Consider the following 22,851-nt stretch of genomic DNA (forward strand, 5'->3'; position numbering starts at 1 on the left):
CTCTGTTCTCTGTCTTTCCTTATCCTGCTCTGTCCAGGTAAGGCTGACTTCTCCCCACTGCTTGATTTGAGCTCCCTTACCCTCTAGATTTTTCCTGAGTCAAGCTACTGGAGGGTACTTTGCAAGATTACTGTAAGGAAGAGATGAGAGCTCCAAGATACAAAGCTTACGGCGGTTACTCCCCCCCCCCTCCCCTTCACGCACCATGATTCTATCCACTGATGAGGTAACCTACCCAACCTAGTTTTCTCAGGACTTTCCCAGTTTTAGTCCTGAAAATCTCACCTCCCAGGAATCTCCTAGTCCCAGGCAAACTGGGGTGGTTAGTCACCCTATCCTGGCCTCCTCTTCCAAGTTTCCAGCTTTAGCTGGGTTCAAATAAAAGTTCTCTCTTCTCATCTTCATTTCTTCACCACTCCTCAACCGACTTTTACTCCCACCAAGATCCCATCATCCATCCTCTTCTCTCACATCTCAATCCATCCAACTTTTTATGCACTTTATGTCAATTTCTACATTGACTATTCCGCAATATACATCTACCCACTCCTCCCTCATATTTGGAGGACTAACATTTATTGGGGGCTTAACCTAGGACAGAAAGAGTTGTGAGAATTTTGCAGTTGTTATTTAATCTTTAGAGTAACTTTGTAAGTTGATATTACTATCTCTATTTTACCAGAGGAGGAAACAAAATATTTAAAAGGCTGATTGTGAGACAATTATACTTTTATAATAATAAAATAAAGTACACCTTATCCCCCCCCCAAAAAAAAATAAAGGGCTAGTAACTGGTGGAGCCAACATTCACACCCCGTTCACTCTGACTCCCGAGCTCACACTCCTCAAAGGGATCTTTCCTGGACACCTTCTACATTGTCCTTCTGTCCCCTGTACTGGTTTCCCTGGTAGCACTCACCTCTAGCTAAAATTTTATTTTTGTCTATTTGTATATCATTGCTTCAAAAGAACAAGCATTGTCCAGAGTGCCCTGGTGGGCAGAGGGGTAAGGATCCTGCATTGTCACTGCTGTGGCTAGGTTATTCTATCCCTGGCCCCTGGCCCTGGAACTTCCTCATGTTGTAAGCATGGCAAAAAAATAAAAAAATAAAAAAAATAAAAGAGGACAAGCTCTTTAACACCACATTTTCTTTAACACCATATTCTCATTCTAGAATAGTCGTTCTTTAATTTAAACATGCATCTGAATGACCTGAAGGCCTGGTAAAAACAGATTGTTGGACCCCATTCCCAGAATTTCTGATTCAGTATGTCTGATGTGAGGCCCAAGAACCTGCATCTCTAACAAATTCTCAGGTGATGTTAATGCAGCCGGTATGGAGAGCACACTTTGAGAACCAAGGGCTTTCCTGGCTCATAGTAGGGAAGTCAGTCAAGTCAGTTTAATTTGTTAAACATTAACTCACTCACTTGACAACTATATTATTCTTCTTGTACACCCTCTGGAAGTGAATAAATGAGATGATACTTCTGATATTAGCATTTCCAGAACTAATTAGCATTTTCCTCTCTTTGGGGAGCACCTCTTCAGTCACCAGAGAAACAGAGAGAGAGCTCTGATTTGGACAATAGGTGGCAGGAGTGAACTGAGAAGGGGAAATCTTTTGTTCTGTGTATTAACTTGGGCCAAGCTAAAGTGGGTCTGTATTTGAAGTTAGCAATCTGTATTCCTAATTTTGGTGAGAATAGAGCGCCATAATCCAATTCACCAGTTCAGAAATCTGGAAGTCACTTTGACTCCTCTTTGTCTCTTGATTCTCAAGGTTAATCATCCAACAAGCTCTGTTTATGAAGTTGATAGAGGGAGGTGAAGGTAAGGTCTGGAGTGTTCACTTGGCAGGAATTAGCCTTGAACCTCTTCCATAAATGGCTTTGTGATTTTAGATAGGACATTTAGCTTCTCGAGCCTTGTTTTCCTTATCTGTAGTTAGGAAACATTGGATTAGACCATGCCTCTCAAATTGGCTTGATTGGCAGAGCACCTGAAAGTATAAGAATACAGGAAATAGGAGTTCCCGTCGTGGCGCAGTGGTTAACGAATCCGACTAGGAACCATGAGGTTGCAGGTTTGGTCCCTGCCCTTGCTCAGTGGGTTAACGATCCGGCGTTGCCGTGAGCTGTGGTGTAGGCTGCAGACGCGGCTTGGATCCCGCGTTGCTGTGGCTCTGGCGTAGGCCGGTGGCTACAGCTCTGATTCAACCCCTAGCCTGGGAACCTCCATATGCCGCGGGAGCGGCCCAAGAAATAGCAAAAAGACAAAAAAAAAAAAAAAAAAAGAATACAGGAAATACATTTCAATACTGACACATTTATTTGGGTCATATAAATTAGGAAATGTTTTCACTAGTAGGATCTATAATTATATCACAAAAAATCAATACAAAAAATTAATTATGAAAATATTGGTGTTCCCATTATGGCTCAGTGTTAACGAACCCGACTAGTATCCATGAGCATGCAGGTTCAATCCCCGGCTTCCCTCAGTGGGTTAAGGATCCTGTGTTGCCACGAGCTGTGGTTATGTCATAGACTCAGCTTGGATCCCGAGTTGCTATGGCTGTGGTGTAGGCCGGCAGCTGCTGCTGATTTGACCCCTAGCCTGGGAACTTCCATATGCCACAGGTGCTTGTGGCCCTAAAAAGACAAAAAAATTAATTAATCAATTACGAAAAAATAAGCTGTGTAATTTAACACATTCAGCCCATTCCAAAGTTCTATTTATATTTGCTTGCTGGCAGACAAACAAAAACAGATTCCAAAGGCCTAAGAAAGTTTGGAGGGATAAAGTTGAGCAAATTATGTCTTTTACTTCATCTTTTCTGTGAATTGAGAAAGTCTACCATGTTAAATTTTTAGTACTCTTCCCTGTCTGGAATTGAAGTGTGAGAAATGTTTGCTTTTCTCAAGGTCTTGGCTGCTAAATCTTCATCCCTGGAGAAGCACTGCCACCATGTGACAGGGCTTGGTCATGTCAGTCCATCTAGTGCCTGTAGTTACTCTATCCTAAAACCTTTTTCTTCTTTGCTTCATTTTAAAATTATTCAACGAATTGTTTAAATTTTCCTTTGGAATAGTGAAGTAATTACATCTTCTAGAATCTGCTTTCAAAAACAATTTTGTACTGTAATTCCATATAGTTATAAAGCTTCTCCAGGAGAATGCCTGCTTAGAGGCCAGAACTATTTTTCTTGCTTGATGTGGTGTACTCCCTGACCTTTAAAAATGGCACAGGACCTGACACATAGTGGATGCATAATAAATAATTGTTGAAAGAATGATTAAAATAAGCACAAGGAGTTCTCTAGTGGCTCAGCGGGTTAAGGATATGCTGTTGTCCCTGCTGTCGCTTGGGTTCCTGCTTTGGCACTAGTTCAGTCCCTGACTAGAGAACTTCTGCATGTCATGAGCACAGCAAATAAAATAAAATAAGCCTAAAAAATGAAACTAAACAAAATACCAGGGCCTTTTCCTGAGACGTGATAGCACACACACCATCAGCTATTTTGTAGGCAGAAGCTCCTTTACTGTAAATTTTGGCAACCTAAAATACATATCAAATATTCATCCACTCATTCAGCAAGACTTGAGTCCCTATTTTAAGCCTAAGCTAGACACAGAGAATACAAAGATAAATAAAATACAGTCTAGTTCTCAGAGAGCTTCCCATTGCTGTTTGAAGTTAGGCAAGTAAAAAGGCATGTGTAATAGAAATGTATACAAACAGCTGTGGGGGCCCTGATTTTGCCTGGGGCAATTCAGGGGGAGATGACTCCTAAACTGAGTTTCAAAGATGGATTGGAATGTTCCTGGCTGGCACAGGAAGAAGGCATTCCAGGTATGTGCAAGGGCTTGATGAAGCATGTTGTGTTGGGGAACTGAAAGTAGGTCAGGGCAGCTAGAGCACGGGGTGTGTGTTTGGGTTGTGGCGGGGGGTGGGGAAATGGCCAGAATTGGGAAGGCTAAAAGTTAAACAGGGAACAACAAGTCTGGAATGCTATGCTTAGAGCTTAGTTTTTAGACAGTCTGAATGGGCAGCTGAGGGTAGTGGTGGTGGAGGGAGTTATTAAGAAGGAGAGCAACATGGTTAGATGTATGCTTGAGAAAGATTATTCTGGCAGCATATGAAAGATGGATTGGAAGGGGATTAAACTGCAAGGAAGACCAGTTATCTAGGTGGGAGATTATAGAGACCTGAACTAGGTCAGTGATAGTAACAATAGAGAGGAGGAGATGGATTGGGGGAAAAGAGGCAAAATTGACAGGGCTTGTTGATGAATAATCTTGAGGGGCAAGGGACAGTAGAATCAATGTAAAACTAGTAACTCTCAGGTTTCTGGACTGGTGAATGCCAGACTAGGATGCCAATCACCAAAATTGAGAATACATACAGGTCACTAAATCTAAATACAGACTCACTTTAGTTTGGCACAAGTTAATGCAGAATAAAAGATTTCCCCTTCCTAGCTCACCTCTGTCTGCTCTTTGTCCAAATCGGAGCTCTCTCTCTTGGCTTTTCTGGTGACTGAAGAGGTATCCCGCAGGCACAGACCCTTCTCTTCTTTCCAGTTCCAAACTTCTATGTATGCAGCTCCCAAAACATTAACTCAGCAGCTATTAGTATCTCCTTCATATGTTTTTTCTTCAATTCCCTTTTCCTTTTCTGGCTACCTACCCAGGGAAAAAAAACATATATGAGAAATTCCTCTGGCCTGCTTTATTCAGTTTCCCATACAGCCTTATTCTTCAGTTTTTGTAAAAACTCAAGTGTTTTCACAACTCAACCCTCCCTCAAGCTTTATAGAAATTTGATGGCTTACAGTGAGAGTAGTGTTGGTTTATTTATTTATTACTTTTTTTTTTCTTTTTAGGATTGCACCCGAGGCATATGGAACTTCCCAGGCTAGGGGTCCAATTGGAGCTGCAGCTGTAGGCCTATGCCACAGCCACAGCAACACTTGATTTGAGCCCCATCTGCAACCTATGCCGCAGCTTGCAGAAATGCGGGATCCTTAACTCACTGAGCGAGTATCAAACCCACATCTTCATGGACACTATGTTGGGTTCTTAACCCCCTGAGCCACAATGGGAATTCCGAGTAGTGTTTATTTAGATATTAGCATCCCCAGCACTTGGTCAATTGTATCTCAACCACATATGCCTCAGCTAGTCTAGGGAGAATTTACCCATATATGTATGTTTGGAGGAAGGAGATTCTATCACAGAAGGACAAAGGGGATCTGCTCCACTCCTACTTTCTGTTCAGTTTCAGCACCTCCTTATGGGTAGTCTAGTGCCTGACCTTCTTCAGACAAGCCATGTGATTCAACTGTACCTAGAAGGGCAGAGTCTGATAGGAATATAGTAACTTCTTTAAGAACAATATAGTTGGAGTGGGGAAGGAACACTTCCTAAAACAGGAGGTGGTACTGGACAGACAAAACAACATCATTCCCACTGTAGGCCCAAAGGGTGGTCTTACTAGGGATGTTCAACCAGGGGATGTATCATGGTTGTCATAATGACCCTGCCTCTACTGAAATTTAGTGGGTAGGGCCAGAGTTGCTAAATGTCGGTAAGAAACACTGAAATAAGCAAAAAGAAAGAAGGAGAATATTTTTAGGTGGGAAAAATGGAGTGGGTAAAGGCATGGAGACAGGAAAGATCATAAGAGTTTCAGAGAATTGACTTAATGATGGAATGGAAGGTAGGGGATAAGATGTCAAGGTTGTTTAATTAAATTAAGCTCATTACAGAACTATAGAGTGTCTCTTTGGAGCCTGAATATCTGCTAGATACATTGAGAACAAAATTTCTGTTCTTATAGAGAACATAGATTATCTTGTAGCAGAATATAGACAGTAAAAAATAAGAAAATATGTGTTCTCCGTGGCACAGTGGGTTAAGGATCCAGCATTGTCACGGTGGTGACTCCAGCTGCTGCTCTGGCACTAGCTCAAGAGAACAAGATAAGATACCTTTGAGGATAAAACACACATACAAATAAATTATAGAGCAGATTGTGATGTGTGTCAGGAAAGAGATGAGATTCGTGCTCTGGAAACAAGATCATAGCAGACCTAGAATATGAAGCACAGAACTTTTTGTTTTGTTTTGTTTTCTGGGTTTTTTTTTTAGGGCCACATCTGTTGCATATGGAGGTTTTCAGTCCAGGGTTCTAATCAGAGCTACAGCTGCCGGCCCACACCTGTGACAGCAATGCCAGATCTGAGCTGCGTCTGCGACCTACACCACAGCTCATGGCAATGCCAGATCCTTAACCCACTGAGTAAGGCCAGGGATCGAACCTGCAACCTCATGGTTCTTAGCTGGATTCGTTTCCTCTCTGCCACGACAGGAACTCCTGAAGCACAGGACTTTAGACACAATATAATTTGTTCATTCTCTTCACAAGCCTTTATTGTGCATTGTGATAGACTGTTAGAATAATCATAGTTCATTGTATCCTCTCCATTTTTCATTGTGATTTTTCTGCACCTCTTATCTCATTCTTGATCTTTTCAATCTGAGTTGTCCTTGTTACTTACCTTGATCAACAGAATGTATGTAGTGAAGGTAACCTTGTATAGATAGTTTCTGAGGCTAAGCCTTAAGGAACTTTGCAGTTTTCACTTCTATTATCTTAGTACAACTCTGTCACCATTTAAGAAACAAAAATGTCTTAGATGCACCACATAGAAGAGAATCCTGGAGTTCCCGTCGTGGCGCAGTGGTTAACGAATCCGACTAGGAACCATGAGGTTTCAGGTTCGGAGGTTCGGTCCCTGCCCTTGTTCAGTGGGTTAACGATCCGGCGTTGCCGTGAGCTGTGGTGTAGGTTGCAGACGCGGCTCGGATCCCATGTTGCTGTGGCTCTGGCGTCGGCCGGTGGCTACAGCTCCGATTGGACCCCTAGCCTGGGAACCTCCATATGCCGCGGGAGCGGCCCAAGAAATAGCAACAACAACAAAAGACAAAAGACAAGAAAAAAAAAAAAAAAAGAAGAAGAGAATCCTGCAAGACTTGACTATCTTGGATGTTCCAATCTTGTTGAACCTCCAGATGAATGCACCCATGTGAGGGACCAAAGGTGAGACAGAGAAGAACCCACTGACTAAACCCAGCCAAGTTTCAGAATTGTGGGCAAATCAATAAGCCACTAAATTTTAGGAGTTCACTGGTGTACCAGTAGGTTAAAGATCCGGCATTATCACTGCTGTCGATCAGGTCACTGCTGTGGTGAAGGTTAGATCCCTAACTCAGAACTTGTACATGCCATGGGTGTGGCCAAAAAAAAAAAAAAAAATCCATTACTTTTTAGTATGCTTTTCTATGTACAAAAAAATAATCAAAATATTGGAGTTCCCATCGTGGCTCAGTGGTTAACGAATCCGACTAGGAACCATGAGGTTGCGGGTTCGATCCCTAGCCTTGCTCAGTGGGTTAAGGATCCAGCGTTTCCGTGAGCTGTGGTGTAGGTTACAGACACGTCTTGGATCCCGAGTTGCTGTGGCTCTGGCGTAGGCTGGTGGCTACAGCTCCAATTTGACCCCTAGCCTGAGAACCTCCATATGCCATGGGAGCAGCCCAAGAAATGGCAAAAAGACAAAAAAAATAAATAAATAAATAAATCAAAATAAACTCTTTCTGTGGGTCAGGCATAGAGACTAGAGTTTGAAACAAAATTTCTGTTCTTATAGAGAACATAGATTATCTTGTAGCAGAATATAGACAATAAAAAATAAGTAAATATGTGTTCTCCGTGGCACAGTGGGTTAAGGATCCAGCATTGTCACGGTGGTGACTCCAGCTGCTGCTCTGGCACTAGCTCAAGCCCTAGCCCAGGAACTTTCACATGCCACAGGAGCAGCCAAAAAAAAAATAATAATAATAAATAAATATATAATGCCAGATAGAGATAAGCGTTTTGAAAAAGAAAAGAATGATAAAGGGTTATAGGGTGGACCCCAAATAGCCAAAACACTCTTGAAAAAGAAGAAAAAAGCTTGAGGCATCACACTTTCTGATTTCAAACTATGTTACAAATCTATGATAAGTATGGCATTGTCATAAAAACAGACACATAGATCAATAGAACAAAATAGAGAGCCTAGAAATAGATCCATGGATATATGGTCAATTTACAACAAAGAAGCCACGAATACACAATGGGGAAAGGAGAGTCTCTTTAATAAATGGTGTTGGGAAAACTAGATAGCCATACGCAAAAGAATAAAACTGGACCACCATCTTGCACCACTCGTAAAAATTAACTCAGAATGAATCAACAACTTGATCATAAGACCTGAAACCTTAAAACTCCTAGAAGAAAACATAGAAAGTAAGCTCCCTGACAGCAGTTTTGGTGATAATTTTTTGGAATTGGCACCAAAAGCAAAGGCAACAAAAATAGACAGGTGAGACTACATTGAAACCACAGCAAAGGAAACCACCATCAAAATGAAAAAGCAATCTATGGAATGAGATAAAAATTTGCAAATCACATATCTGAGAAGGGGTTAATATTCAAAATACAAAGAGGAGTTCCCGTCGTGGCGCAGTGGTTAACGAATCCGACTAGGAACCATGAGGTTGCGGGTTCGGTCCCTGCCCTTGCTCAGTGGGTTAACGATCCGGCGTTGCCGTGAGCTGTGGTGTAGGTTGCAGACGCGGCTCGGATCTTGCGTTGCTGTGGCTCTGGCGTAGGCCAGTGGCTACAGCTCCGATTCAACCCCTAGCCCGGGAACCTCCATATGCCACGGGAGCAGCCCAAAGAAATAGCAAAAAGACAAAAAAAAAAAAAAAAAAAAATACAAAGAACTCATACAACTCAATAGCAAAGACAAAAACAAACAATTTGCTTTTTTTTTTTTAAATGGCCAGAGTATTTGAATAGACATTTTTCCAAAGAAGATATACAGATGGTGGACAGGGACATGAAAGGTGCTCAATATCACTAGTCATCAGGAAAATGCAAATCAAACCACAAAGAGATAGCACCTCATATCTGTTAGAATGGCTGTTATCAAAAAGGCAAGTGATGGAGTTCCCGTTGTGGCACAGTGGTTAACAAATCCGACTAGGAACCATGAGGTTGAGGGTTCGGTCCCTGCCCTTGCTCGGTGGGTTAACGATCCGACGTTGCCGTGAGCTGTGGTGTAGGTTGCAGACGCGGCTTGGATCCTGCGTTGCTGTGGCTCTGGCATAGGCCAGTGGCTACAGCTCCGATTCAACCCCTAGCCTGGGAACCTCCATATGCCACGGGAGCGGCCCAAAGAAATAGCAAAAAGACAAAAAAAAAAAAAAAAAAAAAAAAAGGCAAGTGATAACAAGTGTTGGCCAGGATGTAGAGAAAAGGGAATGCTTGTACACTGTTGGGGATAATGGAAATTGGTACAGCCACTATGAAAAACAATATGGTAGTTCTGTATTGTTTGAAAAAAGCAAGAACCATATGTTCCATCAATTGCACTTCTGGATATTTATCTGAAGAAAATGAGAATACTAACTTGAAAAGATACATGCACGCGTATGTTCTTTGCAGTGTTATTTATAATAGCCAAAATATGGAAATAATCTAAAAATCCATCATTGGGTGAATGGATAAAGAAAATGTGCTATAAGTATAGATATTTACAGGAGTTCCTGAAGTGGCTCAGCAGTTAACGAATGCTACTGGTATCCATGAGGATGCAGTTTCCATCCCTGGCCTCGCTTAGTGGGTTGAGGATCCGGCGTTGCTGTGACCTGTGGTGTAGGTCACAGTTGTGGCTCAGATCTGGCATTGCTATGGCTATGGTATAGGCGGGCAGGTAAACAGCTCTGATTTGACCTCTAGCCTGGGACCTCCATATGCCACGGGTGTGGCCCTAAAAAGCAAAAAAAAAAAAATATTTTGAAACCAAATTTATGGCTACCAAAGAGGAAGTGTAGGGGGGAGGGACAAATTAAGGGGTTGGAATTGATATATACCCACTACTACATATGAAATAGGTAACAAGAACCTACTGTATAGTACAGAGTAAACTATTCAATACTGTGTAATAACTCATATGGCAAAAGAATCTGAAAAGGCATGGATCTACGTATATGAACAACTGATTTACTTTGCTATACACCTGAAACAAACACAACTTTATAGGTCAACTATACCCCAATAAAATTTATTTTAAAAAAAGAAAAAGGTTAAGGATCCAGAGTTGTCACTGCTGTGGCTCAGGTCGCTGCTATGGTGCAGGTTCAACCTCTGGCCTGCAAGTATGGCCAAAAAACAAACAAAAAATCATTTTATAACAAGTTCTGGTTCCTCAAAAAAACAAAATAGATGATCCAACAATTCCACTTCTGGGCATTTATCCAAGGAAACATTCAAAATGATATATTCATACACACATCCCATATTCACTCTGACATTACTTGTAACAGTCAAGACATGGAAACAACGTAGGTGTCCTTTGATGGATGAATGGATAAAGAAAATGTATAAGATATATATGTATTCTTTAAAATTTCTATATCCATACATATATACATATACATATATACACATGCGGTATATATGTATATGCGGTGTGTATATATGTATACACACACACATAGTGTATGCACACACACACGCATATATATACATACAGATACGTACAATGGGATATTATTCAGCTCATAAAACGAAGGGAATCTCTCCCTGTGAAGAAACATTCACAGTCTTACCTCCTGTCCTAGTCCCAGAACCTGTAAAGGTGACTCCACTGGGGCTGGCTGGGGGAGAAGAGGAAGGCTTGTTCCAGAAGGAACTGTCTGAGGGAATCATAAGAATTTCTAAACTTGGAAAAGGGGGCTAAATTACTCACTGAAAAATTAGTGCGTTTTTTTTCCCCAGGTTGGAATAAAGAACACATACTTAACACAATGGAATCCAACTCTTGGAGGACATCAGAAGTGGAATTTTCTTATACAACCTAGCTATTCAAATTAGCATACAATCTTTTTAGCCTTTCTAAATAAATAAAGGGGTTTTTTTTCCAAAAAAAAAGGAAATCTCACCATTTGTCACAACAGGATGGAACCTTAAGGACATTATGCTAAATGAAATAAGTCAGAGAAATACAAACACCATATGATCTCACTTATGTGTGAAATTTAAAAACAAACAAACAAAAATCAAACTCAACAGTTACAGAGAACATGTTGATGTTTGCTAGAGGCAGGGATTGGGGAATGGGCAAAATGGGTGAAGAGTCAAAAGGTACAAACTTCCAATTATAAAATAAATAAATCCTGGGTATGTGATATACAGCATTGTGACCACTGTTAACATTACTGAATTGCATTTTTTTCTTTTTCAGCCATACCCACAGCATATGGAAGTTTCTGGGCCAGGGATCAAATCTGAGCCACAGCCACCACGTACACAACAGCTGCAGCAATGCCGGATCCTTAACCTGCCTCACCACAATGGACTCTCTGACCTACCTCTTAATGGGTGAAATGTCAAAGAATGTGTAGCCATGTTTTAAAACCACCACAAGTTCTCAGGTCAAATGTCTCTGTATCAGAGTGGCTATTCCTTCCCACTTTCTCTAAAATTGCCTCCCCTAGGTACTCAATTTCATTTTGTTTATTCTACAACTCTCATCATAATGTGTAATTATCTATTCTTTTGTTACTGTTTGTTATTTTTTTATCATTAATCTCATTTCAAGACTACGGACTCCATAAGGACAGGAATCCTACTTCTCTAGCTCATCCTTGTATTCCCATGATCTGTGCTAGCACAGGGGCTAGCACATGGCAAGTACTCAATAAATAGTTACTGAGAAAACTAACACATAAGTCAATAAATATTTTCACATAGCTTAATAGATTCTTATCTTTTCATCATCTCAAACATGCTTGAACACCCCCAGAGCCTGGACCTCACTACCTCCTGGAAACCCTTCCTTCTTTGGACCACTCGGTTATAAGAAAAATCTTTTAAAAATTAATTATTTTCCCCAACCTACAGATAAAGGAGGCTTGTTCAGGGCTGAGGAGGAAGTCAAAGGGAGTGGGCATTTTTTGAGCCCTTCCTAAGTGCCAGGCACTGTATGAGGCACTTTCCATTCATTATCTTTTTTGATTCTCTCAATAACACTATGAAACATCCATTTTGCAGATGGGGAAAGCTGAGGTGCAGAGAGGTGAGGTGGCTTAATGTCACGTGGTCTACAGAATTGAATTTTGAGAATTACAATACAGAATTGGAATTCAAATCCAGGTTTATCTCATTCCCTAATTCATTCTCTTTACTCTGTCTTGAAGAAGAGAAAGAAAAATCAATCATCCTCATTAAAAAGTGTACTAGAAATTAGGGCTGAAAGTAAACATAGTAGTCTATATGTTTATCAAACCCTCGTGCATTGCCCTCCTTGCTAGCTATGTCATCTCATTTAGAGAGATGGCAAAATCAAATATAGTTGCCAAGTCTCTCTATTCCTGACCCCTAGACCGTGAATATGTAGAAAGTTGCCTGCAAAAGACACAAGAGGGTCGCTTCTATTCAGTATTGTATTGGAGGTTCTAGCCAGGGCAATTAAGCAAGAATATAGAAAAAGCATACATAGTGGAAAAGAAGTAAAATCAATCTCTATTTACAGATAGCATGATCTTATATATAGAAAGCAGTAAAACATACACAGAGACAAGTATTAGAGGTAAGAAAAAAATTCAGTAAAGTTATGGATACAAAGTTAATACTAAAAATCAACCAACTATAATGGAAAAAATAAAAATCATTAAAAAAAAATCATTGTAGGGAGTTCCTGTTGTAGCGCAGCGGAAACAAATCTGACTAGTATCCATGAGGAGGCGGGTTCCATCCCTGGCCTCATTCAGTGGGTTAGGCTTCCTGTGTTGCTTGAGTTGTGGTGTAGGTTGCTCAGATCTTGAGTTGCTGTGGTTGTGGAGTAGGCTGGCAGTTTCATCCTCTAGCCTGGGAACTTCCATATGCTGCGGGGACAGCCCTAAAAAGCAAAGTGGGGGAAAAAAAAAAAGCAATTGCATTTTTGGAGTTCTCCTGTGGTGCAGTGGGTTAAGGATCTGGCATTGTCACTGCCGTGGCTTGGTTTGCTACTGTGGCTTAGGTTGGATCCCTGGCCCTGGAACGTCTATATGCCATGGGTGTAGAAAAAAAAAATCGGGAGTTCCCGCTGTGGCGCAGTGGTTAAAGAATCCGACTAGGAACCATGAGGTTGCGGGTTCGGTCCCTGCCCTTGCTCAGTGGGTTAACATCTGGCGTTGCCATGGGCTGTGGTGTAGGTTGCAGACGCAGCTTGGATCCCGCGTTGCTGTGGCTCTGGCGTAGGCCGGTGGCTACAGCTCCGATTCAACCCCTAGCCTGGGAACCTCCATATGCTGCGGGAGCAGCCCAAGAAATAGCAAAAAAAAAAAAAAAAAAAAAATTGGTTGTATTTCTATACATGAACAATGAAAAATTAAAAATGAAATTAAGAAAACAATTCCAACAACAACAACAACAACAAAAAAAAGACAAAAAAAATTCCATCTACAATAACACCCCCCAAAATAAAATACTTAGGGATAAATTTAACCAAAGAGGAGTTCCTGTCGTGGTGCAGCAGAAATGAATCTGACTAGGAACCATGAGGTTGCAGGTTCAATCCCTAGCCTCTATCAGTGGATTAAGGATCTGGCGTTGCCGTGAACTGTGGTGTAGGTCACAGACACCACTCAGATCTGGCGTTGCTTTGGTTCTGGTGTAGGCCTGCAGCAACAGCTCTGATTAAACCCCTAGCGTGGGAACCTCCATATGCCACAGGTGTGGCCCTAAAAAGACAAAAAAAAAAAAAATTTAACCAAAAAAATATAAAATCTGTATCCTGAAAATACTGTTGAAAGAAATTAAGGAAGACCTAAATAAATGGGAAGATATCCCATATTCACGGATTGGAATACTCAGTATTGTCAAGATGGCAATACTCCTCAGATTGATTTACAAATTAAATGCAATCCCCATCAAGATTCCAACTGCCTTTTTTTTTTCCAGAAATAGACAAGTTGATCCTATAATTCATATGAAAATGCAAGAGACCTAGAATAGTCAAAACAATCTTGAAAAAGAAGGACAGTTAGAGGATATATACTTTCAGATTTCAAAACTTTTTACAAAGCTACAATCAAGACAGTGTGAGGGAGTTCCCATAGTGGCTCAGTGGTTAACGAACCTGACTAGTAACCATGAGGTTTCGGGTTCGATTCCTGACCTCCTTAGTGGGTTAAGGATTTGGCATTGCCGTGAGCTATGGTGTGGGTCCCAGACGTGGCTTGGATCACACGTTGCTGTGGCTGTGACATAGGCCAGCAGCTGTAGCTCTGATTGGACCCCTAGTGTGGGAACCTCCATATGCTGCAGGTGCGGCCCTAAAAAAAGACAAAAGATGAAAAAAAAAAAAAAGGCAGTGTGATAATAGCATAATAATAGACATAAGATTGATAGAATACAATTAAGAATCCAGAAATAAACTCTTACATTTACAGGCAATCGATTAATTTTGACAAGGGTTCCAGACCATTTGTTGGGAGAAAGAACAGTCTTTGACAAATGATTCTTGGACAATTGGGTACCCACATGCAAAGGAATGAATTTGAATCTCTACCTCACTTCATACACATAAGTTAACTCAAAATACATAAGAAATATAAATGTAACGCTGACACCTATGGTCAATTAATCTTTGACAGAGGAGGCAAGAACATAAAATGGGAAAAGAAGGTCTATTCAGCAAGAATTGCTGGGAAACCTGGACAGCTGCATGCGAATCAATGAAAGTAGAACACACCCTCACACCATGCACGAAAATAAACTCAAAATGGCTTAAAGAATTAAATATAAGACAAGACACCATCAAACTCCTGGAAGAGAACATAGGCAAAACATTCTCTGACATCAACCTTATGAATATTTTCTCAGGTCAGTCTCCCAAAGCAACAGAAATAAAAGCAGAAATAAACCAATGGGACCTAATGAAACTGACAAGCTATTGCACAGCAAAGGAAACCAAAAAAAAAAAAAAAAAAAACCGAAAAGACAACTTACAAAATGGGAGAAAATAGTTTCAAATGATGCAACTGACAAGGGCTTAATCTCTGGGATATACAAGCAACTTATACAACTCAACAGCAAAAAAGCCAACAACTCAATTGAAAAATGGGCAAAAGACCTGAACAGACATTTTTCCAAGGAAGATGTATAGATGGCCAACAAGCACATGAAAAAAATGCTCAACATCCCTGATTATTAGAGAAATGCAAATCAAAACTACCACGAGATATTGCCTCACACCAGTCAGAATGGCCATCATTAATAAGTCCACAAATAAATGCTGGAGAGGGTGTGGAGAAAAGGGAACACTCCTGCACTGTTGGTGGGAATGTAAGCTGGTACAGACACTATGGAGAACAGTATGGAGGGACCTTAGAAATCTATACATATTGGAGTTCCTGTCATGGTGCAGTGGTTATCAAATCCGACTAGGAACCATGAGGTTGCCGGTTTGATCCCTGGCCTTGCTCAGTGTGTTAAGATCTGGCATTGCTGTGAGCTGTGGTGTAGGTCACAGACATGGCTCGGATCCTGCATTGCTGTGGCTATGGCGTGGGCTTGCAGCTACAGCTCCAATTGGACTCCTAGCCTGGGAACCTCCATGTACCATGGGAAGCGGCCCTAGAAAAGGCAAAAAAGCCAAAAAAAAAAAAAAAAAAAAAGAAAGAAAGAAAAAAAAAAAGAAAAGAAAAAGAAAAAAAGAAAGAAACCTATACATAGAACTACCATATGATCCAGCAATCCCACTCCTGGGTGTATATCCAGACAAAACTTTCCTTAAAAAAGACACATGCACCCACATGTTCATTGCAGCTCTATTCACAATAGCCAAGACATGGAAACAACCCAAATGTCCATCGACAGACAATTGGATTAGGAAGATGTGGTATATATACCCAATGAAATACTACTCAGCCATAAAAAAGAACGACATGGAGTTCCCGTCGTGGCGCAGTGGTTAACGAGTCCGACTAGGAACCATGAGGTTGCGGATTCGGTCCCTGCCCGTGCTCAGTGGGTTAACGATCCGGCGGCGTTGCCGTGAGCTGTGGTGTAGGTTGCAGATGCGGCTCGGATCCCGCGTTGCTGTGGCCCTGGCGTAGGCCAGTGGCTACAGCTCCGATTCGACCCCTAGCCTGGGAACCTCCATATGCCGTGGGAGCGTCCCAAGAAATAGCAAAAAGACAAAAAAAAAAAAAAAAAAGAACGACATGATGCCATTTGCAGCAACGTGGATGGAACTAGTCTCTACTCTCATACTAAGTGAAATAAGTCAGAAAGAGAAAGACAAATACCATATGATATCACTCATATCTGATACCTAATATATAGCACAAATGAACCTTTCCACAGAAAAGAAAATCATGGATTGGAGAATAGACTTGTGGTTGCCCAGGGGGAGGAGGAGGGAGTGGGAGGGATCAGGAGCTTGGGGTTAATGGATGCAAACTATTGCTCTTGGAATTGATTTACAATGAGATCCCGCTGTGTAGCACTGAGAACTATGTCTAGATACTTACTTTGCAGCACAACAATGGGGAAAAAATTATGTATACATGTATGTGTAACTGGGTCCCTATGCTGTACAGTGAAAATAAAACAAGAAATCTTAAAACTTCAAAAAAAAAAGAAGTATAAATGTAAGAGCGAAAACTATAAAACTTAACAACTTAGGAGTTCCCTGGTTGCCTAGTGGTTAAGGACTTGGCATTGTCTCTGCTATGGTTTGGCTTACTGCTGTGGCTCGGGTTCAATCCCTGGCCCAGGAACTTCCACATGCCACGGGCATAGCCAGAAAAAATATATATCTTATATATAAATCTTCATGGCCTTGAATTAGGTTTCCTAGATGATGATAAAAAAGCACAAGCAATCAAAGTTGAACTTCTAAACTGAAAACATTTGTGTTTCAAAGGACACCATAAAGAAAGTTAAATGACATCCCACACTATGGGAGAAAAATTTTACAAACCATATATCCAATAAGGGACTTAATATCTATGATGTATAAATGACTCTGATAACTCAAGAACAACAACAAAAAAATGATAAATAACCCATTTTTTTAAAGGGCAGAGGATTTAAAAAGACATTTTTCCAAAGATATACAACAGATAAATAAGCCTATAAATAGATGCTCAAGGAGTTCCCTGGTGGTTTAGTGGGTTAAGGATTCAGCACTGTCAATGCAGTGGCTCAGGTCACTGTTCTGGCATAAATTTGATCCCTGGCCCTGGAACTGCCACATGCCATGGGCATGGTCAATAAATAAATAGATAGGTGCTCAACATATTTAGTCCTTAGTGAAATGCAAACCAAATCCACAATGAGATACCACTTCATACCCATAAGGACAGCTATAAATTTTTTTAAATCTGAAAATAAGTGTTGGCAAGAATGTGGAGAAATTAGAACCCTTATGCATTGCTGATGGGAACATAAAATAATGTAGCAACTGTGGAAAACAGCTCCTCAAAAAGTTAAACATAGAATTAGCAGGAGTTCTTCTGTGGCTCAGCAGGTTAAAGACCCGGCTTTCTCACTGCCATGGCTCTGGTCACTGCCAGAGTGAAGGTTTGATCTCTAGCACAGGAACTTTCACATGACATGAGTGTGGTCAAAAAATTAAAAATTAAAAATTAAAAAAAACCCTATAGAGTTACCATATAACCCAGCGATTCTATTCCTAAGTATAACCAAAACAATTTAAGACATATATCCTGAATGTTCACAGCTGCATTATCACAGCCGAAAAGTGAAATAACTCAAATATCCATCGACTAATGAATGGATAAACAAAATATGGTGTATACATACAAAAAATACATACAATGGAATATTATTCAGCCATAAAAACAATGAAGTTCTGATGTCATGGCTTGGATGAACCTTGAAAACATGCTAAATGAAAGAAACGATACAAAAGATCACATATTGTATGATTCCAATTACATGAAATGTCCAGAATAGGCAAATTCATAAAGATAGAAAGTAAATTAGTGATTGCCAGGGGCTGGGGGTAGGAAGGCATGGGAGTGACTGCTAACGGGTACAGGGTTTCTTTCCAGGGTGATGAAAATGTTCTGGAATTAGATGGTAGTAATTATTCCACAATCTGTGAATATACTAATAACCACTAAATTTTACACTTTAAAATGGTGAATTTTACAGTATGTGAATTATATATCTCAATTATTATTATTATTTTTTAGGACCACACCTGCTGCATATGGGGGCTCCCAGGCTAGGGATCAAATCAGAGCTGTTCCCGCTGGCCTATGCCACAGCCACAGCAATGCCAGATCCAAGCCTCGTCTGCAACCTACACCATAGCTCACAACAATGCCGGATCCTTAGTTCACTGAGAAAGGCCAGGGACCAAACCTGTGTCCTCATGGATACTAGTCAGATTCATTTCTGCTGAGCCACAATGGGAAATCTTATATCTTTATTGTGATTATTATTATTATTTTTTTTTACAGCTGCACCCACGGCAAATGGAAGTTCCTGGGCTAGGGGTTGAATTGGAGCTGCAGCTTCCAGCCTATACCACAGCTATCCAAGCACCAACAGATCCAAGCACTGGATCCAAGTCCCATCTTTGACCAATGCCACAGCTTGCAGCAACGCTGGCTCCTTAACCCACTGAGGTAGGCCAGGGATTGAACCTGCATCCTCATGGAGGTTATGTTGGGTTCTTAACCTGCTGAGCCACCATGGGAACTCCTATATCTCAATTATTTTAACTGCAGAAGAGCAAGGCTGCTGATGGAGTGGGAGCAAGTGGGCAGAAATTCTACTGGGATGCCCTGTGTCTCTTGGCAAGCTAGTCTAGTTCAGTAGTGTGCAATGCAGGTCCCTGTCCTCAGCCAGAGTGGCTCCACTTCAGCTCCCACTTAAGATTTTTGTTTAAATAAGGGGTCCCCAGCTAAAGAAGAGTGAAAGCCTCTAGTCTAATTGGCAGACTGCCAAGAAGCTCCTCCTTGACTTCTAAGCTCCAGACTTGTGGAAAGACAATATGAGGAGAGATTGGGGAGTCAAAACACCAACAGAGACCAGCAGTCTAGAAAAAGGTTGGAGTGTCACAAGCAGCGTGGGTGGCTGGACCTCTGCCATCTGTCACAATGTCCACTAGCAAGGCTCCCTCTGGTACAATCTGGTCTTAGGAGAGTACTGACACCAGAGTAAGTCCAATTCCATTCATAACCAAGCATCTGTCATCCTCAGATGGTTGTGCCAAGTCCCAGTCCTCAGGTGGCTCAGACATACAGTGTGTAAACATGCTTGGTCCCTGATGACTCTGCTCCACTCTCTTGGACTGAGCCAAGATCATGAGCTCACTGTCTCAAGAGATAGCCAGACAGCAGTAGAGGAGCAGCTTTCAGCTGAGGGAAAGGAGGAAGGAAGAAAATTAACTATTGGGCACTTACTCTGAGCCACTGACACAGGAACATGTACCTATATGGTTTAGCATGCTCCTCACAGCATCCTTGAGCTGTAGGTGAAGGGACTTATTCCAGGTACTTAGAGCTAGTATGTTGTGGAACTGAGATTTGAACTTGGCATCACCTGATTGGAAAGTCTGTGCTCTGGAGAAGTTGCTAGTTCACTCAGAGTTTTTCCCATAGGCCCCTCCACTGGACCATTTCTAGCTCCCATAGTTTACACCTAACTTGTACATTGATTCGTTCATTCCATAAATTTCTGAGTAGTATTTGGTGCTGGGTAAGGTGTTATGCAACAGAAACACAAACCCGCATACCTGAATAAGGCATAAGTCTGCCCTCAAGGATTTACAATATAGTGGGAGCCAGGCTGAACTGAGACATAAGACCAGGAGCTGAGTTAATTATAACACCAAGGGAGGCCCAGTGGTAGTCTGACCAGATGGCTAGTAGTTTTAATATGAGAATGAGAATTCAAAGTTTGGTGCAATGGGGGCCAATAGACTGCCAATTCTCTACCCATCCTCCACCCTGTCTTGTAGATTGTGGGGCGTAGGAGAAAAGCAGCCACCATCAGAGAGAGCTGAGGGGGAAGTGGTATTCTGGGGCACTGCTTCTTATTAGCCACAGCAGGAAGTGGAGGGAGGGCTTGCCGAAGAGGCTGAGTTTAGGAGAGCTTATTCACTAGAGAACTTTGGTTTGGGAGAGCTCAGTCACCCCCTCGGAAAGGGGGTGTGAGTGCCTAGTGGGAGTGAGTTTTGGAAGGAGACTGTAGATCATCAGAGTGATCAAGAGTGACAAATGTGAGAGACAGGGATTAAGGCGTTGTAGTCCTGACTACGGCATAAAAACATGTCATACTCAGGTTTCTGGGGCTATTTTCAGTACAGGAAACAAGCTATGGTCTCTGCTCAACACATCAAATAGATTATAAGGGACATTTTGTTAGGAAGTGAGAGGGGGAAAGTCAGTCTCAAACCAGATTAGAAGGCATCAGCACTGAGTAAACTGTGGGAGGAATTTAGCCTGGAGTGGAGAAGGGAGGTGGCTACTAGGTTTAACTCAAAACTTGAACTTTAGTTAGTTTTTCTTATCCTCTAAACTGTCCACCAGTCTGTTCATTTAGTGAATACTTCCTTTTCTTCAAACTTTCTGTCCCTTTCATTGTTTCCAGTAAATATTTGGTTTAACAGAGAAGTAGTATGGCACTATGGAAAGAACTTGGAGTATGTTATCAGTAGACTGGAACCAGTTACTTGATTAAAAGTCCCAATTCCATAGCCAGCCAAGGCTGGAATCAGCTAGGAATAGAATGCAGGATTTTATTTATTTATTTTTTGTTGTTGTTGTTGTTGTTGTTGTTGTTGCTATTTCTTGGGCCGCTCCCGCGGCATATGGAGGTTCCCAGGCTAGGGGTTGAATCTGAGCTGTAGCCACCAGCCTACGCCAGAGCCACAGCAACGCAGGATCCGAGCCGCGTCTGCAACCTACACCACAGCTCACAGCAACGCCGGATCGTTAACCCACTGAGCAAGGGCAGGGACCGAACCCGCAACCTCATGGTTCCTAGTCGGATTCGTTAACCACTGCGCCACGACGGGAACTCCTATTTTTATTTTTTATTTTTTTGTCTTTTTAGGGCCGCACCCACGGCATGTGGAGGTTCCCAGGCTAGCAGTCAAATCGGAGCTACAGCTGCTGGCCTATGCCACAGCCACAGCAACTCGGGATCTGAGCCACTTCTGCGACCTACACCATAGCTCATGGCAATGCTGGACCCTTAACCCACTGAGCGAGGCCAGGGATCAAACCTGCAATTTCATGCTTATTAGTTGGGTTCGTTAACCACTGAGCCAAGATGGGAACTCCTAGAATGCAGAATTTAGAACTCAAATTTTTCCATGCTTTTCTGTCCTATCATGCAATGCAGAGCCTGACTTTCTTAGCTTCCCTAAGTTTTAGTCTCCTCATCCATACTGATAACTTTCTTAATAATATCTACTTTATAGGTGGTTGTGAAGATTAAATGACATGTGAAGCCCATAAGACAGTGTCTGGCCACAATGTGCCCCTAATATTTTTTTAATAATTTTTATCATACAGAAATTACTTGGCTCTATGTCTGCACACGGAAAGTGTTCAAATGACTATCTCACTCACATGTTATAGGCTGAATTGTGTCCCCTCAAAATTCACATGTTGAAATCCTAACCCCCACCCCATTATTTCAGAACTTGCTGTATTTGGAGACAGGGTCTTTAGGGAGGTAATTTAATTAAATCGAAGTCTGTAAGTTGAACCTTAATCCAGTATACTGGTGTCCTTATAAGAGGACATTTGGACACAGACAGGTACAGAAGGAAAGCCATGTGAAAACACAGGGAGAAGACGGCCATCTATAAGCAAAAGAGAGAAATCTTAGAAGAAACCAACCCTTGATGTGGGATGTCTAGCCTCCATAACTGTAAGAAAATTAACTTCTGTTGTTTAAAATCACTCAGTCTGTGGTACTTTTGTAATAGCAGCTCTAGCAAATGAGTACAGCATATGCATTGTACCTTTTTATCTGGTGGACAGAGATCTGTCTCATTCTGAAGACTATGTTCTTCAATTTAAAGTCCCAACTAAACACCCCAGCTGGCTCTGCCGGGCTGACCATGCCATCTTGGAGTGGGGTTTTGCTCCTTTGGCTCTTGGCTGCTAAGGTGACGTCATCAGAGATCGCAAGTCATCAGAGAAAGCAAGACTTTTCAGTGACTAGTGACTTGCTGAGCAGAGGTGCTCGTCATCGTCTGCAAGAGAATGCATCGTTCATCATAGTCCATTCCCGTGGTGCTTTCAGCTACATGGGTCAGGACCGGCACCTCAGTGTACAGTCTTGGATGAAGAAGTGGAGGGAAAATGCTGTGTCTGTGGTGACCCCGGTGTTTTCAGTCCTGGGACACTCACTGGAGAGAGAGAAGACAGAGGTGAAAGAAGAGGTCTGAAGTGGGAGATCTCGGGACCCTTTCCACCGACAGAAGTGGAGAGCTGTGTCTGTGGATCCGGGGTTCTGGAATCCCCATCTTTCGCGGAGGCTCTGGGAGTGTAGCGTGTAGGGCCCCACGGCCCTTCGCCCAGGAAGGCCGCCCTGGGCCACAGGACAGTGCAGGCGGGCGCGCGCGCACTCGACACATCCTCGGGGTGCTGCCCTCTCTGGGCAAGCGCCCGCCCCCCTCTCCACCCTGCCCCTGCCCCCCGCCGGGCTGGGTGGACCCGGCGTCCGGGGCCGCGCACGCCTCCTCCGCG

General features: G+C 42.1%; 1 protein-coding gene, 1 long non-coding RNA gene and 1 other non-coding gene across 6 annotated transcripts in view; 2 read left to right on the forward strand and 1 right to left on the reverse strand.

The window, feature by feature from the left end:
* Positions 1 to 1,866: 1,866 nt before the first annotated feature.
* LOC146402670 (uncharacterized) lies at positions 1,867 to 22,755 on the reverse strand. The gene is made up of 3 exons (XR_014807457.1): positions 22,122 to 22,755; positions 4,491 to 4,689; positions 1,867 to 2,003 (listed from the first exon to the last, which is right to left on the reverse strand). It is a non-coding gene; the product is annotated as an uncharacterized LOC146402670 (long non-coding RNA).
* On the forward strand, positions 10,700 to 10,824 carry LOC146402671 (small nucleolar RNA SNORD22). The gene has a single exon (XR_014808715.1). It is a non-coding gene; the product is annotated as a small nucleolar RNA SNORD22 (small nucleolar RNA).
* Positions 22,294 to 22,851, forward strand: part of AGO4 (argonaute RISC component 4) — a 45,539-nt gene continuing 44,981 nt past the window's right edge. For 3 of the 4 annotated variants that reach the window (XM_084958173.1, XM_021093286.2, XM_084958176.1), the window contains exon 1: positions 22,294 to 22,544. The gene's annotated coding sequence lies outside the window, so the exon portion shown is untranslated. The remainder of the gene's footprint in view (positions 22,545 to 22,851) is intronic. The other variant, XM_084958171.1, reaches the window with a different exon arrangement.

This window comes from Sus scrofa, chromosome 6, assembly GCF_054392235.1.
Source record: "Sus scrofa isolate SSC_HxYL_T2T_F1_AM1 chromosome 6, Sscrofa_HxYL_maternal_Yorkshire_Landrace_v2.0, whole genome shotgun sequence".
Classification (NCBI taxonomy): Eukaryota; Metazoa; Chordata; class Mammalia; order Artiodactyla; family Suidae; genus Sus; species Sus scrofa.